Genomic DNA, 18352 nt, shown 5'->3' with positions numbered 1-18352 from the left:
TAAACCGCCCAGAGAGTTTCGGCTATGAGGCAGTATATAAATACAATAAATAAATAAATAAATAAATAAATAAATAAATAAAATACATATTTGGGAGTAAACCTCTGAACTCAGTGGGGCTTCCTTCAGAGTAGATCTGTATTAGGTTTGCAATTTTAGAAAGAGAAGCCAATTAAACAGGTGGAAGAAATCAAAAGCCCTTGCATCAATAGCAAGTTTCCTCGGGCTTAGATGATGAGCACATGTTAAATTTTTTTAAAAAGGGAAAGCTTACCTTTGCTAAAGAATCACATTTTCCTATTTGGAACTCAATTTCAATTCTCTGGCTACAAAAAAGTAATAGGGCATTTCTGCAAAGAGGCTTCTATTTGTGGAAGGCAGCGACATGACTTACATGGTTGCTGTGGTAATAAACTACAGAAGGAAGACCTAATATTGTCACAACATTTCCCTCATGAGGTTTTCTCCAGGGCTTCTCCACACTGCCTACTCAAGCCCTACTGCTACAATATCAAATTATATAGTGAGGTCTTTTCTCCGGGGTCGAATGACTTGTCATGGCAAGGGACCATATATTTAATTGCTATTATACTGGAAGAACAATCTAATTTTATGTAATAGCAGTTACACGGTTCTCATGGTGTAGGACAAGTGGAAGGCATGTCCCTCTCTTCTTTTAGTCTGGATGCACTCAGACTATTACCTCACATGGCACGTAAATTATTAATCCATTATAGTGCTTCTTATTAACAGTTACATGCTCTGTAGTTTCTTCACCCAAAGACTGTAAAAACAAGTCAACCACCAGCATTAGAATTTACACCCACTGCTGACTGTGCAGTGAGATATTTGGTACTTGACTAACCATTCTGCTCTTCCTTAGAAGGGTCTTGCCCTGCAATGCTTTCTTTGCTTCCCTTTTTGGAGGAATCAGCAGGATTTCTTAGACAGCCTGACCCAGCAACGTGGACACTATACTGTTTTACTGAAGCCCAGATTCGAAGCAATATAGAAAAGTGTCATGTTTAGGATGGATCCATAACCTTGGTTGTAGACAGGAAGGCTCTGATTTCAGGCTAATCCATCCTTGGTCTTCTTCTGGACTGGTAGGCTATAAGCATTCTGGGATGATAGAGCATAGTTTGGCTGTATTCCTGTGTGGGACTGGAGATATTAAAACTGTCTTGTGTTCCTTGGCTGTTTAAATCTAGCCCTTTTTAGATGTTAGAGCTCACACATTTCTAGAGCACTTTAGCAAGACAGCTTGGGACCAGGATACATGAAAGATTGTCTTACCCCTTATATATCCATTTGATCACTGCGCTCTGCAGGTGAGGGCCTCCTGCAGATACCATCTTATCATGAGGTCCTTTCAGCACAACATAGGAAGCAGACGTCTAGTGTCATGGCACCTACCCTTTGGAATTCCCTCCCTTGAAATATTAGACAGGCAGCATCTCTTTCAACAAGCCTTTTAAGAAGAGACCTTATTCCAGTCTGTGTCTGTGTTGGAATTGCTTTTTAAAATATTTTTAAACCTTTTTTTAAAAAGTATTTTGTTTTCAAGATGTTTTAGAGTGTTTTTATTTGCCACCCTGGGCTCCTTCTGGGAGGATATACAGTAAATTTAATAAATAAATAAATAGCACTCTCCAAACCCAATGTTGCACACCCTGACTGCCCTGGACCCCCAGTGTCCACATGTTGATACAGATGCCTGCAGGTGGGAAGACTTCATGTATACAGTTGTACATGTGAAAGCATCAATGCAATAAGAAACCCTGTGTGGCACATCAGTGTATGAGCATTAGGAGTTGAGGCTGGTGGGGTGCACAACATTAGGAACAAGGCTCACTGGCATAGCCCCACCCAGGCATTAATTCAGTGAGTAAAACCTGAAAAGGACCCTTGTGGCTCATATTTCATAAGTTCACAGTGTGAAGAGACATTACATTGGAGAGGAAACATTCAGAGTATGGTGCGGAGTGGGGAAGCTGGATTTCCAGATTGCTTCCAGTTCCACAATTCTATGATTATACGTCTTACATGTGATTCACATATGATTATATTTTTACATGTGGTGCTGGAGAAGTTGAAGTTGCAGAGCTTTGATTGGGAATTTTATGTCACATTTGGAACAAAGCATAAGTAAGTGCTCCCAAGAATTCTTGTCTCAACAGTTCAGTTTCTAGATGTCAGTGGAAGAATTGTTTCAGAGCTCACACAGATGACTACTGCATTGATCAAACAGTCACTGCACTTACTAGTTGTCTCCTGCCCCATTATTAATGAGTGCATACCGTTCCGAGACTATACAGAGACTCTGTGGGGAAGAAAACACACACAAACAAATTACCTTCTGTTCTAAAACCTTACTGAAGAATGGGAAATGTAGTCAATACTGTTCAATACTAGTTAATTTATAGTGGCACTGTGGCTGGGATTTTCTGGGCATTACTACATCATAAATATTGCAGAGCTACAAACCAAAAGAGAGTGAGACAAAACACACAACATAATTCATTCCATACAGGGCTGGGACAAACCTTTGCGGGTGAGAGTGTGCATCCATGCGCATATCTCTGAGGGTGTCTTCAAGTATAATTCTTCATGCAGATTTTCACCAATAGATGTTAGCTCCTCTGGTGAAAGGACTTGATACCCCACAGGTCATCTGTGAAACTTTCATATTTCTCTTGGGAAAATTCCTGTTTGGTACTCTATTTGTGCTCTGAGGTTAGGAGGGACAAGTCTCTGAGGGCTGGACTAACTGCTGAAAGATCAGCACAGATCAGGACAGATAGGTTGTTGATCTGCAAATCCTCCCAGCCTATTGTTAATAGCTCTGTCTGGGAGAAAATGGTGGCTGGGTTCAAGGCTGATAGGGACAGATATATGGGAGGCCAACCTTTTATTCTGTGTTGTAGTTTTCCTGGAATTCCACAAAGAGGAAGAGGAGAACTAGGGAGTATTGGCACAACACCCATGCTCCATTTTATGGACAGCATTTTTTAAATATTTCATTTTTATTGAAAAAGTCAACATAATAAAGCTAACTTTACAAATAAATGTTTCCTTTTTTAAAGAAAAGGTGTTCTGATTGGCTTTTTGATCTTTGTGCTACTCAGTGATCATCAGCTTGTTCCATACTTACCTGAAAAGAGAGGAGAGGTTAAAAAAAACCTCTTTGGATATAAGTGTGCCAAGTCCCAATAATTTGTGTACCTTCTAAACAGGAGCTTGATATTGCAATGGATCATTCAGCTATCCCAGACAGATCATGTGCAGCAGGGTTTTTTTAGTTAACTGGCCAGTTTTCCATGGAAAGGTGAATCTAGATTAAATGGGGAAAAATACAGACTGGCATTTTGATACAAATGGTGTCATGTGGAAGTTGTGAAAAGCATGCATGCGTGAGGAGCACCTATCCCACAATAAACACCTCTGTGGAAGCTTCTTAATTTGTTTCCAGGTTATAGCAACCATTCTAGAATTCCTCTCACAGGTAGAACTGCCAGAAAAGATCTCCCTTTCTACTACAGCCTCCCCAGCCTCTAACCTATGAAAAATTGTAGCAATCACTTTCTGGGGTCTACATAGCGTCGATATTATATACCAAAATCATAAATCATAGCAATAACAGAAATAGCAAAACAAAAGAAGGACTTGGGAACCTGTGGCCCTCCAGATGTTGTTGGTCTCCAAATTCCATCAACTCCAGCCAGCATGGTAAATGTTCAGGGATTATGGGAGTTGTAGTCCAGCAACATCTGAAGGGCCACAGGTTAAGAATTGGACTCTTTTTTTTCAGGAATCAAGCTAACAAGTTGCCAGATGCACCTCAGAGGGGAGGGAGTTCCATAACTTTGGGGCTGCCACAGAGAACGCCCTCTCCCAGACCATCCCCTGAGCTTCTGAGGGCCCCCTCTGCTGATCTCAGCATCCAAGAGGGTCTGTAAGGAAGGAGATGGTCTTTCAAATATTAGGAACCTAAGTCATTTAGGACTTTAAACACTAACATGAGCACCTTAAATTGGGCCTGGAAACAAACTGGCAACTAATGTAGCAGTTTTAAAACAGGAGTTACATGAGATCCGAAGGGAATCCCAGCCAGTAATCTGGCTGCTGCATTTTGGACCAGTTGAAGTCTTCTTCAAGGGCAGCCCCACATAGAATGCATTGCAATAATCCATTCTGGAAGTTACCAAGTACTGTGGCCAAGTGATCTTAATCCAAAAGAGGCTGAAGCTGGTGAACCAACCAGAGCTAGAAAAAGGCACTCCTAGTCACTGATGCCTCCTGAGCCTCCAGTGGCAAGGCTGGATCCAGGAGTACCCCCAAGTTGCAGACATGCTATGTGAAGGAGAGTGCAGCCCCATTCAGAACAGGCTGTTTCCCCACCTCCCAGACATGGAAACTCTGGACATGTAAAACCTCTGTCTTTTCAGGATTTAGCCTCAATTTATTGGCCCACATCCAGCCCATCACTGCCTTCAACCACTGGTCTTGTACTTCAACTGCCTCTCCTGATTCTGATGGAACAGAGAGATAGAGTTGGGTGTCATCTGCATATTAATGACACTTCACTCCAAATCACCTGATGATAGCTTCCAGCCGTTTCATATAGATCTTAAATAGCATGGGGGACAAGGTGGAACCCTGCGGAACACCACGGAACAACTCCCATGGTGCTAAACATACGAAGATAAGTAGAACCTGCTAGATCAGGCCAATAGGCCATCTAGTCCAACATCCTCTTCTCACAATGGCCAACCAGTTGCCCATGGGAAGCCTACAAGCAGAGCCTGAGTGCAAAGAGCACTCTCCCCTCTTGCGGTTTCTAGCAACTGGTATTTGGAAGAATACCGCCTCTGATTATGGAGGCAGAACATAGTCATCATGGCTAGTAGCCATAGATAGCCTTATCTGCCATGAATCCGTCTAATCCTCTTGTAAAGCCATCTGAACAGTAGCCTGCCATAACTACTTGATGTGAAGGCCTTAGTAAAGAGATAAGAGACAGACATACAGACAGATATCAACCAATGCAACCAGGCCCATTTCAAGATGTTTGTTTTAGCACTCCTACAGTCAGGTATGTGCTTGTTTTTGCAGGAGCATTCTGCAACATGTCATTGATGCAATAATATTGCATTAGTGATAGATTTATACTGGACCATCCACAGAAGATTCTGCTTTATTAGTTGTTCTGTGATGCTTCCACAACATTATTGCATTATTGTCATCTGGAGAGCTACTCTTTTAGCACAATGAAATGAAAGGAGGATAAAAAACCCTGGAACATTTGTGGTATAAAAAGTTACAGGATTTCAGCAAGAAGTTACAGGGCATGCACTGACTAGAAATGAAGCAATATGTCCATCCTAAAACCTTTGTAGGCACAACCATTATAGCCACTTCAATGCCATCAGGAGCATAAATCATCATGAATGCACAATATAAAGGTATGTCTGAGGGGTCCACTCTCTTTAAAGCTCTAAATAGCTTGGAACTAAGTTACCTTAAGGACTGCCTTTTATCTTATGAAACTACCCAACTATTAAGATCTGTCCCAGTGATCTTCCTTTTCCCTTACCCAACTTGCCTTCAGACCCATAATAGGGCCTTTTCAGTTTCTGGAACACTCTTTTGCTGAAACTACAAAAGATGGAGTATCCTGAAGAAGGAATAGACTTTCTGTGCCCACAGTTTCCATATGCCCTACTCTCCTTCTCCCTGCTCTCATCCACTGCTATTGAAAACCAGGAAACTGTGGTTTAATTTCCTTCTATAGGCCATTATATGAAGCCAGGATATGATCAGTGTTTGAAGTTTAAGATTAAACCACAGTTTCCTCATCCAGCTGCAATGGGAAACTATGGTTTAATATGAAGTTGAACCATAACTTCTCATAGCTTAGTGACAGAGCATTTGTTTTGCATGCAGAAGGTCCCAGGTTCAATCCACGGCATCTCCAGATAAGGGAGGGGGGAATGTCTCCTACCTGAAAGATTGGACAGCCAAATCAGTGTGGACTCCTTTGTTCCTAAGTTTTCAATTGTGGAGTGTGAAATGAGAGAGAGGAGCAGATGGAGCATGCAGTCACAACAACATCCTCTGTGTAATAAACCATAGTTCATTAGACTGAAATCCTTATTTACTTACTTACTTACTTGTTTATTTGTTAAAATATTTATATACCGTTATTCATATAAAAAAATCAAAGCTGTTTACAACAATCATATACATATAAACACATACAGTAATACCTTGTTAAACAGAAATCATTGACAAACAGATGATGCTAGCTGAATCTCTATTGGCTCTCTATTTTGCACATCACTCTCTCTCTCTCTCTCTCTCTCTCTCTCACACACACACACACACACACACTCCTTTGACATTCGTTGCATGTGTATTTCTTCTTGGAAAGTTTCTTGGTATTTTGTTGCCTCAAAATGACTGTGGTGGATAGATTCTGTGCTTTCAAATTATACAGTGAAAGAAGATAGTAAAATGGATGACAAGTAGCAGATATGCACCAAATGTTTATGCATCAACATGAAGAAATCATTTGGAAATACACAGAATGACAGTGATGTTTGAATTGTTTCTCTGGAACTACTTCTGCATTTTTATTTTCTTCACCCAAAATTATGTTTATGTTCAGAAGAATTATCCCTTTACTTTGGTCATAACACTGAACCTCAGAATCCTCACTTTCGCTACTGAGGAACATTCCATCTGTTAGATAAACTAGGTAATAAATCTTTGTCACTGGCTAGCTTGTCAGGCTCAAGTACTCACCAGTCCCATAACAGTGACATTTGCTGCCATCCTTAACAGAATGGCAGGGCATTGGCATCTGATCAGTGTCATTCAATGCATGCAGATAAAATGCAGTTACTGGATTATTAGATTTTACTGCAGCCCTGACTTTCTTTATAAATATGCATGCTTCTTTTTCTTTTCAGTTTTCCTTTTTAAACAAAAACTTTCAAAAACTAATTTTAATGTTTTACAGATGCAGAACTAATTGGGCACTTAGTCTGATCCAGCAGTCCTCTTGTGATTCATATATTTATTTTCTGTCTGTTTAGATTTCCTTCCTAGGCTGCTTTCACACATGGGGTTATTGTGTTATAGTTTAATGGATTAAAATGGTAGTGCTTCTGTCTCAATTTCTAAAATTTGTTTCACAGTGCAGTATCTGATATACCAGCATGTTGTGCAAAAAGTCTTTCACACTGCAACTGGAGACACCAGCATCAGGTGAAAAAGGCAAGAAAAACAACAAGTAACCAAAAGCTCCTAAAAGAAAGAGCCAGAAACAAAGCACTGAGGAAAAGGGAGAAAAGTGGTCACTTAAAAAATGCAAGCTGCTGTGGCTCAGGTAAAAAAAGACTGAGAAGAGAAGGGGGGGCTTAAAAAACAATAGAAAAAGACTTCAAAAGACTTGAAAATCAACTTCAGCAACTATCACACACAATAAGCCTCATATCTGAAAGCAGCTAGGGGAAACTAGCTGAAGTAAACTGAACACAGAGAAGAGAAAAAAGGCGGGTAAGATCTTTTAGATCTTTTAGCAGCTGCCTGGCTCCATGGATGGGAGGGGGGAAGAGGCAGAAAAGAACAGGACTTCCAAGGCACAGATCACAGGACAAACTCAGAAAAACAATGTAAGGAGGACTCACCAAAGGCAAACAAACAGGGAACAGGCACTAGCAGGAATGAGTTAAAAATATAGAAGAATAGCAAGGCTAGAGAGAGGAAGCTTGGATGCTTGTCACATGATAGGCTGCTAGTGCAAATCTCCTGCAATCTTCCAGGTTCCCAGCCTTGCAAATGGATTGTTTCTGGTACTATTTATCATGGAAATTAGCACTAAACTTGCACTACATTCCACTAGATTTCTGGAATTAGCTTGTACGTCATGTGAAAGGTCAAATATAATGTGCAAATTACCAGGTAAGAATGAACTGCAATGTGAAAGCAGCCCTAGTGTCTTCATGCTATAATACCAGCACAATATTGGATGCTTAGAGAGGAAATGGAAGTTCCCAACTGGGACCACAGGAGCTTTCCATGTAGGAGTGTCCTAAGCATAATATTGACTCTTGCTTCAGGTTGAGCATATAGCAATCCCCAGACCAGTGTATTTTGCCAAGTGAATGAGGGGGCAGAGGAGCAATCACTGGTATTTTCATTCATTCATTCATCCATCGATCCTAAGGCTATCAATGACTGCTAACCATGACAGCTAAACAGGTGGTCCACATTCAGAGATGGTGTGCTTCTGAATACCAGTTGCTAGAGAGAAACATACTATAGGGCAGAGCTGTTAGCTTCAGGCTCAGGCTGGGCTTATGGGCTTCCTAGAAGCATCTCGCTGGCTACTGTAGGAACGAGAATACCATACTAGATGGATCCTTTGCCTGTTCTAGCAGGGCACTTCATACATTCTTTTGTTGTTCATTTGTTTGTTTTCTCTTTATTTGATTTCCTTCCTTTCGTAAGAACTACAAACAGCTAACAAATTTAAAGCACAAACATTGGGGAACCATTTGGAGATATTTCTTCTAGTATCTATGGCCCCTCCACATCTCTGACACAACACTTGCCACACCTCTGGCACAATGACCGAATCATTGGTTGGCATGACCAATTTGATATAAACAAATGAAAATAAAGCAACACTTCAGCAGAAAAGTGGAAGCACAGAAGCAGTTCCTAGAAAAGGTACCACGTTTCAAAGATGGCTGACTGGGAAAGATATTGACATTCTGGTACTTGCGCTGAGCCTTGGTTCCTCTGATCTTCTCGCTGGCACACAGTAGGAAGATGGGATATTTTGTATCATGCAGTGATTTTATATCTTGACTTAATACAGCACAGCCTCAAACAAATCTGTGTGGGCACATCTCTCACACAATCTGTCTACTCAGAAAAGCAAACTGAAGTCCACAATGCAAACAAGCCACAGCCTAACACCATTGTACAGCAGAGTACAACACTGTAAAAAAAAAAAACCCACTGAACTCTGGCTACACAGATTGGACCAAAGGGGCCTCTTTCATTAAGAAAGTTCTGCTTGCACATTCAAGAAGTTGCTGATAAGCTGGCCCTTGCGCTTTCTATGTTATCCTGCAGCCCTCATCAAAGTAATCCAAATTATGGCAGATGGCTAAATAAAAACATCCCTGATATCTGGTGATGAACTGGCAGACTCTGCTATCTTTTTATAGCATATTCATTTAAAATCATGGTATTTAAGGGACAAAGGTCACAATTATATTGCTCCCAGTCCCTTTGGCCTCTGGTAACATCATACTTTGCCTACCTACTAATTTAACATAGTTGAATGGTTTTATGAAAGCCAATTATTCTATTGTATTAACTCTACTGGTTATTGATTTTTATTGGCAGTCACTGTTATGCATAATTTTAGGCCTCATCTGATGTCTATATTTTCTCTGTTTTTCATCTCTAGTTTGTATTTATTGCTTAGCGCAGTGGACCATTGGGAGAGAAAAAAACAGGCTTGACCTTCTGCACCATATTGTGCTCTGTTGCAGACTGGATCCACATTTAATTCATACATGCCAAAATCCATCAACTTTTTCAACTCTAACTTTCCTTCTGTTTCTAATGATCTAATGCTGCCATGAAATATCCAAAGCCACTTTTCTGCACAGCTAGCTACTTCATTCAGCTGACCCACACTCTGGGGAGATCTTGTGACTCTGTAAACAAGCAGCAAATGTCTCGGACCAAACCCATAAGAGGAAAACTACTCCTGGGTGCTTAGAATACAATGGTATTCGCTCCCACTTCATCCCTCTGACAGCAGAGTCATTTATCTGGTGGGTGTACGCAGCAGAAATCTCACAGCCCACTGTTGTGCATAGGGATCTTTAGATGGGGTCCTTCTCTTTAAATATTGATGAATTTCTATCTGAATCATTCTTCACACACCCTCAAACATTTCATAGGTAAAAAATAGGGTCACTTACTGATTTTTTTTTATTTTTTTTATCCCAACCCATCTCCGGGGAACACAGGGCAGTGCTGGACATGAGCCTTCTTCAGTATCTCACAACAAACCTGTGAGGTAGATGAAGCAGAGAGAACATGAGTGGCCTAGGATCACCCAGTGAGCTTCGTGACTGAATAGAGATTTGAACCTGGGTCTCTTGCATTTAATTACAAAAGCTAGCTACAGTTCCACACTGACTCACATGTGACACCCATACTAGCTGTATTTGGTTGTTATTGTCCACTTAATTACAGTTGTGTGGAGTGGGAAACTGGAGCTCCACCTACTGGCCCTGTCGCCAGCTGCCTACATGTTGGGGGAGAATATCTGAAGAGAGGAGCCTGCATTACACATATAGGCTTCTACCCCCATGATTGAAACCCTGCACAATCAGAGTTCTACATCAGGGTAAACCTAAGTAAGTACAGCAGGATCTCCTCTTCCAACTTTCCCCCAATGCACAGAGAGCTGCTGGAGATAAGATGGTGTGGCCAGCAGGCAGAGCTCTGTCACTCACCCCATGTAATTGTAATAATATGTAATAATGTCAGAACAGGGCTAGTGTCACCTTCAGGAACACTGCCTGAGCTTTTCCCATTATGCAGTGCTGAAGGCTCTTCTCTGCCTGCTATATGCTTTAGTCATTTTTTTTCTGCAATGGCTCATCCTACATGGGCTTCTAAATCGTAGTGTGTTAGTAAACTAACCAAAATGAGTCTGGGAATTAGGCAGACAAATCTCCTCTAGATGTGGTAGTACTCTCCTTGAAAGAGCAGGTTAGTAGCTTGGGGGTGCGCTTTGAGTCCAAGTTGCCACTGGAGTGCCTACACCCAGCTTCAGTTATATGTCACCTGGGCCATTCCTAGACCTGGACAGTTTGGGCACAGGAACTTATGCTCTGATAACGTCACATTTGGATTACTGTAATGCTGTTTTTGTGTGGCTACCCCTGAAGACAGTCTAGACCCTGCAGCTGGTGCAGAATGCTTCTGTTCAGCTGTTAAGAGGGGCATCATACAGGGATCACATTTCACCCATTCTTAAAGCATTAGACTGGCTGCCTGTGAGCCACCCAGCCCAATAGGGAAATGTTAGAGCTTACGTCTCCAGAAGTATTCATCCATATCAACAGAGGAGGTCTCTTTTTTCCCCTTTTTTTTCCTTTTGGAAATTCTTCATATCGTATCACTAATCAGATCTACCAATAAACAGAGCAAAGAAATGAGTAAATCCTATGAAGGATTATGTCCATGTTCCATAATCAGAAAGCAGGAATATGAAGAAAGGCACATATATTCTGCTAATAGTCTCATCTGTTTAGAGCTGGAAGTGCTATCATTTAAATAATTATATTGTTCCCTTGATATCTTCATGTAACTGCCATTAATGTTAATGAGAGCTGTGTGTGAATATCAATGTGAGATAAGACGGTTCAGTATTTGATTAAGTTTCTATTAGGTTAAGATCGAGGGGAGGGGTCTTAATAATGAAAAGCATCTCAGGAGCTGGTCAAATAATTTGGAGACTTAACCATGAATGTTAAGCTCAGTTTTGACTCAGCCATGCTCCACTTCAGAAAATAAGTCTTAAACATTTGTAAAGTATTAATTAAAAATAAAATTGGACCTAGATTGCAGCCTACAGCTGTTAACATTACTCTAGTCAATATTTTCAGGCACCACAAACAAGAGTTAATAGTGGCCTACCAAACTAAATTCTCATGAAATATGATTTTAATGTGTATTCTTAGGCTACCTAGTTTCCATGGATGTGTGGAAATAACCACTCGTATTTATGTAATATCCAGAATATTCCTTGAATATGTCTGCACTGTTGGTGCAGAACACCAGATAGCAGTTACACCCAACTTAAGACAATATTCAAGAAAAGTATGTGAAGTGTGTCCTTGCAATAGTTTGCCAGACTAACTTACTGCAGCATCTGTATTCTTTATTTTTCAGATTTTTGTTTTTCCAAGAAAATTGTTCTACATCAGAGATGGGAAACCTATGGCTCTCCAGATGTTGTTGGATTCCGACTCAGCCCCAGCCAACGCGGCTCACCATCCCTGCTCAACAGAAAATAAAACTTGGATAGTGAGTCTTGCCTTCCTAACCAAATGTGTTTCTTACAGCATGCCTCAAACAATGTCAGAAATGTTGGTCCAGGGACAGTCAGCTAGCTAAGGGTAAAAGTGGACACAGCTGATTTGTACTTCACAGTGAATTATTATGATAGCACCTTCACTGTTTGGTATTTCACCAGAGTAACGAAAGCAAAAATAGAACACGTCCCCATCTTGAGGAGATTACACACTAACGTTTGACAGCAGGGAAACTGCAAAGGAAAATGAGGGGGTTGGACGGAGGCAAAGCTTTAGGTCTTGCTTTAGGGACTTAAGCTTGGCCTCCTGATGAATGTGGCCCATCAGTTTCAATGGATCTAAAACATGACCAACTTCACATCCAACTCAGAAGGATATAAACGTAAGCATAGTTTATACAAGACTACATCTGTTCATTGGCACATTTTATTTATGACATTTATATCTTACCCACCATTCTTCTATGGTATCCCATCCAGACACTCACTACTCCCTGATCTACTTTGCTTCAGCAAGTTTGCTATATCATCTTCCTTTAGGCTATAGCCTGATACAAATTTCTCATTCATTTCACGATTATAGATTCTGCCCACTAGAATTTATTTTCATACATTGTCTGATATTTTATATTTTATGCAAATGCTGTTGTGGCTGATGCCCACTGCAGTGAAGTAAATCTCCCTACCTCTAATTATTATTTCAACACTGTGATTACTGTAAAGACATTTAAGTTCATGTTTTCACAGAGGCTGTTTACAACATGCAACCTGATCTAGAACCTGATGTGTTCTCTAATACATACGCTGAGCCTTTGTATGTGTCACGTGACTCACTCATTGCAGGTAACAGATCTGTGGACAAAAAGTTCTCATGCTCACAAGAAATCACTGGATTCAATCTCATTCTGTTTCTGCCTTTCAAATGCTAAAAAAGCACAATTGTGGTGACCATGGAGATAATGCACCTGCAACCTCCTGCGTTTGTAATGCCCGTCAGAGCGTGTCTAGATCTTAATGAAATTTAGAATGCTGTCTTCACTTGATTTTGCACTGTTCAGGCTACTGGTGAGGCTGAATCAATTTGAAATATTGGATGAAGAGCCTTAAGCTAAAATGTATACTTAGGTACATATCAGCTGAGTAAATTTTAGACAGGAGAAAAGAAACAGGAAAGTGGAATGCATATAGAATGAAAAATCTACCAATAAAAATGTAATTATCCTGATCAACGTTACTGCTCTCTTCCATCTTTCAGATACTTCTCATACTGTTCTTTGTCTCTTCTCCCCGTTGGCTCTTCTAGAACTCTGTGACTTTTACTTTGTGTAAAAAATATGATTAAATGCAGGCATACCTCTGGGGACACAGAAAGGGAAATCATAAAACCTTTTCCCCTCTAATCATAAGCCATATTTTGCAAAATGCCACCAGGAAAGGAACGAACACAGTTTTCATTTATTCTAGTTTCCTTTGCTAACAAACCTAAGCTAAGCATAACCCTCATTGTTATCACCTCTGTGGTTTTTCTTCGTTGCTTTAATCTTCCATTCTCTGTCCTACACATATCCTCTTCTTTTCTGAAAGGATTTACTGCCAGCCAAACCTTTCATTAAACATATATTTGAAGAACTAAATGATTGTCCATGTCAGAGGGTTAGACTTTCTTTTAAAAAAATATTACATGAATTCAGTTGTGATTAGCAAGAAGATAAAGAGATTCCCAACTGTTTTAACGTTTCACAAAAGTAGCTTCTTGACCCACTGTAACTGGTTTTCTTTTATCACATCCATTCAAATTTCCCTCAAATACACGCATTTATACACACACATCCGGATAGATTGTGTCATCTTAGAAAGAAATGAACATACCAGCCAGAGCCTCCATCGCTATGATAGTGATGTGGGGATTTGCCCCCTCTCTTGTGCTTTGCTACAAAAGCACCTTTGTGCCTTGTGAATTGTGGCAAAATGAAAGCAGTGTTTACTTCTTCTGGTTCTGACATATTATGGTATCCCTTCAGGCCGATCTATCCACAAACAAAAATATGCCACAGTCTAGGATCCCACTGCTATTCTTATTCAGGACAGTCTGTCAGCATCACTCACTCTGTAGCACAGAGCTAGCTCAGGCCTAGCCATCCTAATTCAGAACCATCATCTCTCCCCTCACCAGATTTAGCAGTCTCATGAATCAGAACATACAGTAATGGACATGATTCTTCACGACATACTTTACAATGAGATGATGTTGAACATATTTTTTTATTATTTTGTTAAGTCTGTGTTCCCTCTTTTTAAAAAAGGGGAGCTAACACTAGCAGAACTGTCACTAGAATTAATTCTAGTGACAGAACTGTCACTAGAATTAAACCAGAACTGTCACTAAAAGCTAAAATGATGAAACTGAGGTTATCATACTTTGGACACATCATGAGAAGACATGATTCACTAGAAAAGACAATAATGCTGGGAAAAACAGCAGGGAGTAGAAAAAGAGGAAGGCCAAACAAGAGATGGATTATTCCATAAAGGAAGCCACAGACCTGAATTTACAAGATCTGAGCAGGGTGGTTCATGATAGATGCTCTTGGAGGTCGCTGATTCATAGGGTCGCCATAAGTCATAGTCGACTTGGAGGCACATAACAACAACAACACTAGCAGCAATTGTTGGTGTTGTAATATTATAATAATTACAGTACTAGATGCAACTCCAGTTTGCCTCCCAGCAACTTCTTGTGGGGCCTGGGTTCAAACAGGAATGGGGTGGGTGAGGGGGAAGAATACCAGAACCATCAAATAGTTGTTTGAATGGGGGTAGATGAAAAAACAATCAGCAGCCAACATAATAAAATAGAAAAAAACAAGAACAAGGAGGGTTAATGGAGAAAGCAACTCAGGTGCATATGTAATTTAAGGCACATCTATAAACAATGAAGTAGGAGTCCAGTAATTAAGGGATCTGTAATAAATTCCACGACCAGGCAGTCAAACAGGGTTGAGAACGTTATTAAAGCCAAGGCCAGGCTTCTTTTGGGACCTGGTTGGGCCTAACTATCAACTAAAAGAAACTGAAAATGAACTAAAGTAACTGATTTGTTCCTAAGGAGTCTTGTCAAAATTACTGAATTATGTAGTTAGGGCACATTCCCAAATGCCAACAAGAAAAATATATCAAGATATAACAGGACGAGTTGATTAGTTTTTTAGACCTGTCACTAGTGACACAACCGTGGGATGTAGGATAGGACTTAGCTAGGGATGGGATCTGCATTTTGGTGCCAGTTCGATTTTCACTCCATCAGACTTCTTTCTGGTACTACTTCGTAAGGGATCAATGTTTGCTATGAGTACTGATTCATGTTTTTCAAAATATATATATTTTAAATGAAATATCAACATTAATATTGATATTTTGAAGAAAATATCAATATTAGTATCAATATTTTAAGGTGAATGTTTTTTAAAAAAAACAATCCGCTTCAGCAGTGGAAAACTGCTAGAAAAAATCCTGATCCGTGAGGACAAAGAAAATGAATAAATAGGAAATCCGTTGTCAAATTTGAATTTTGTGAAATTTGAGCACATCCCTAGCCTTAGCTATGGGGTGCTGATGGACAATCTCTGTGTGAGGGCAGGAGGCTTTCTAGGGCTCTCTCCAGATTTTTTTTTAACTCTCCCCATTCCTTTATACTTTCCTAAGTCTTTCTCAAAATCTCTTCACTCAACTCTCCTCAGAAATCTCTCCCAAAATCCTCAGGGGGGGGGAAAGCCCTTCAGTCCCCCAAAATGCTCCTAAGGGCCTAAAGGGGATTGTGCTTCAGGCATTCCACAAGGTGCTACACACAGCAGACTCCAGCTACTCTGCAAGAAAGAATGAAACACGCAGATCTTATTCTGCTGAGACCAAACATGGAACACATAACAGAAACTAATATCTTTCTGAGAATGTACAGTTGAAAAATGCACATGAAGTACTTGAAAATCCACTCATCTACTTAGACTGTGTGGGCCAGCTTGTAAAAGTATCAGCAGTCTTACTACTCAGATTATTTTTCAGTCTAGCCTTTGAGATTTAGAAGTGAGAGACTGATTACCTGAAGTACCACATCTTTCAACAGTGCTGGTTTATTTAACTGTTGTTTATTTAAACAGAAGTGGGGGATGTATGGACAGTGTTATTATATGATTTAGTCACAAGATGGCACTGGACTTTGTGGCTGGGTGGAGTCAGGAGTTTCCTGTTGGTGGTCTTGTTGGAGAGAAATTATAAAGTTCTCATCTAACTTTCTGTGTCAACTAAGCCAGTACTTCTCAAATCTACCAGGTGGGCCTTGGGCCACTTTCAGGTGAACCACAGTCATGTTATAGCTGGACCAATGTCAGCAGCAGAAACTCCTTACATGCTGAGTAAAGGTGGCTTAGACACAAAGAAGTTCAGGAGAGGGATGAAGGTCTACCTCCTCTGAGGGGAAAGGGCCAAAGGATGTGTTGAAGGATATTAGAAAGTGATATAAAAGGCAGTGGCTGTTATTTAAATAAACTGGGAAAAGAAAGGAAGGAGATAAGAGAGGATTGCTGTTACACGAGGAAGAAGTGAATTAAAAGGACCAGGGAAGAGGAATGAAAGAAACCAGCAGTTTGTGGGATGGGGGTTAAGATACAAATTGAGTATGAAAAGAGAATGGGAGACAAAATACTTCAAAAGGCATGTGGGGATGGGAAAGGAAAAATATAAAAGACCTTTTCCACTTAAAGTCTCTGGATCAGCAAATTGGGGAGGCTGTCACAATACCTCCAGAGCAAATGTCTGTACTTACCTTAAGGAAAGATGAACTATGGAATTCTTTGCCACAAGAAGAATACTGTGGCAAAGAATTTAGATAGATTATATATCAGTAAGAAACAACGTCTGCAATTTCCAGCTGATTATGCCAAACTCTGCCTCAACCTGCCACCATTTTGTGGCTGAATCTACCTCAGCTCCACCATTTTGTGACTGGTGGACCTCAGTAATTTTCTCTAAGCCTTCCATGAGAGAAACTCAACTCACGTTGATGGATGGATGGATGGATAGATAGATGGATGGATTAATTTATTTATTATATATCCTGTCCTTCTCAGTAGGAGCCCAGGGCAGCATTATTTATTTATTTGATTTCTTAGTCGCTCATCAGGCTGGCTACCCAGCCACTCTGAGCAACGTACAAAGCAAAAAACATTTAAAACATCAAAAACACCAAAACACAAAGCAAGAAAGCTAAACAATAACATAGAGACTAACTCAGTTACAATAAGGCTTCTTGTCTGTATAGTCCAAAAAGTGCGCCTTCAGATGGAAACTCCTGATGTGAGTCTTCCCACCCTAGCACAAAGACCGGTGTGGGTGACAGTCCATATGCAAGACCGAAAAACAACACCCCCTCTTGATCTCAGCATCCAGCGTCCAGTACATTCAGCGGGGGATGGGGCACGGCAAACAACCCCTTAAAGTTGCGACTAACAGGGAAGTTCTCTTCAGAAGCCAAAAACAAAGGCACTAAGATGTAAACATGGCCAATATTAAGGGCAAGCAGACAGAGGTCAGATGGTAAGATAGCGGCAGCTGCAGGGGCATTCCCCCACCCTCAGCATTCACCCAAAGATCATCGCAACAGCGTGGTGTTCCCAGGGACAGGCTGCGGCACGAGACCTGCCGAAAGGCCCCAGCCCCAACCCAGCTCCAGCTTCAGCCTGGCTCAATGCGAAGGTGGTGGTGGTGACGGCAGCAGCCTTGTGCAAATGTAAGCACCAAGCTGCATCCTGGTCAGGTACGAGGGAGACGGCATAAAGAGGGGGGAGGCCGCCCCATATTTCCAATATGTTGTAGCCTCCGGCAAGGGGAATTTATGTAGAAAATTACCCCATAAAAGCCATCAGTGGTGGAGCTCCCTCGTCCGTAGCTGTTTGTATTAGTTGTTTATCATGGTGGAATTATGTTGAAAAGATGTGCTCAGCATTCTTAATAAACAACTAGTGTATATCTAATTGGTTTTAACATCTTAATAGTTTAATCCTGTTTTAATGCTGATTTTATATGTTTATATGTTTTACATTTTTATAGGTTCTTAATTATATGTACTTATTTTTATCTGGAAGCCGCCTTGAGTTCCAGTTTGGAAAAAGGGCAGGGTATAAATAAAGATAATAATAATAATAATAATAATAATACATA

General features: G+C 40.6%; 1 long non-coding RNA gene across 2 annotated transcripts in view; it reads right to left on the bottom strand.

The window, feature by feature from the left end:
• Positions 1 to 1727: 1727 nt before the first annotated feature.
• LOC133389996 (uncharacterized) overlaps positions 1728 to 18352 on the bottom strand; it is a 125436-nt gene continuing 108811 nt past the window's right edge. The window contains exons 2-7 of one of the 2 annotated variants that reach the window (XR_009764260.1): positions 11970 to 12104; positions 11139 to 11234; positions 10014 to 10104; positions 6005 to 6117; positions 3226 to 3334; positions 1728 to 2323 (exon numbers count right to left, since the gene is read on the bottom strand). This is a non-coding gene — a long non-coding RNA (uncharacterized LOC133389996). The remainder of the gene's footprint in view (positions 2324 to 3225; positions 3335 to 6004; positions 6118 to 10013; positions 10105 to 11138; positions 11235 to 11969; positions 12105 to 18352) is intronic. The other variant, XR_009764261.1, reaches the window with a different exon arrangement.

This window comes from Rhineura floridana, chromosome 8 (genome assembly GCF_030035675.1).
Source record: "Rhineura floridana isolate rRhiFlo1 chromosome 8, rRhiFlo1.hap2, whole genome shotgun sequence".
NCBI lineage: Eukaryota > Metazoa > Chordata > Lepidosauria > Squamata > Rhineuridae > Rhineura > Rhineura floridana.
The sequence above is the reverse complement of the archived record's forward strand: the minus strand, read 5'-3'. Positions and strand labels throughout refer to the sequence as shown.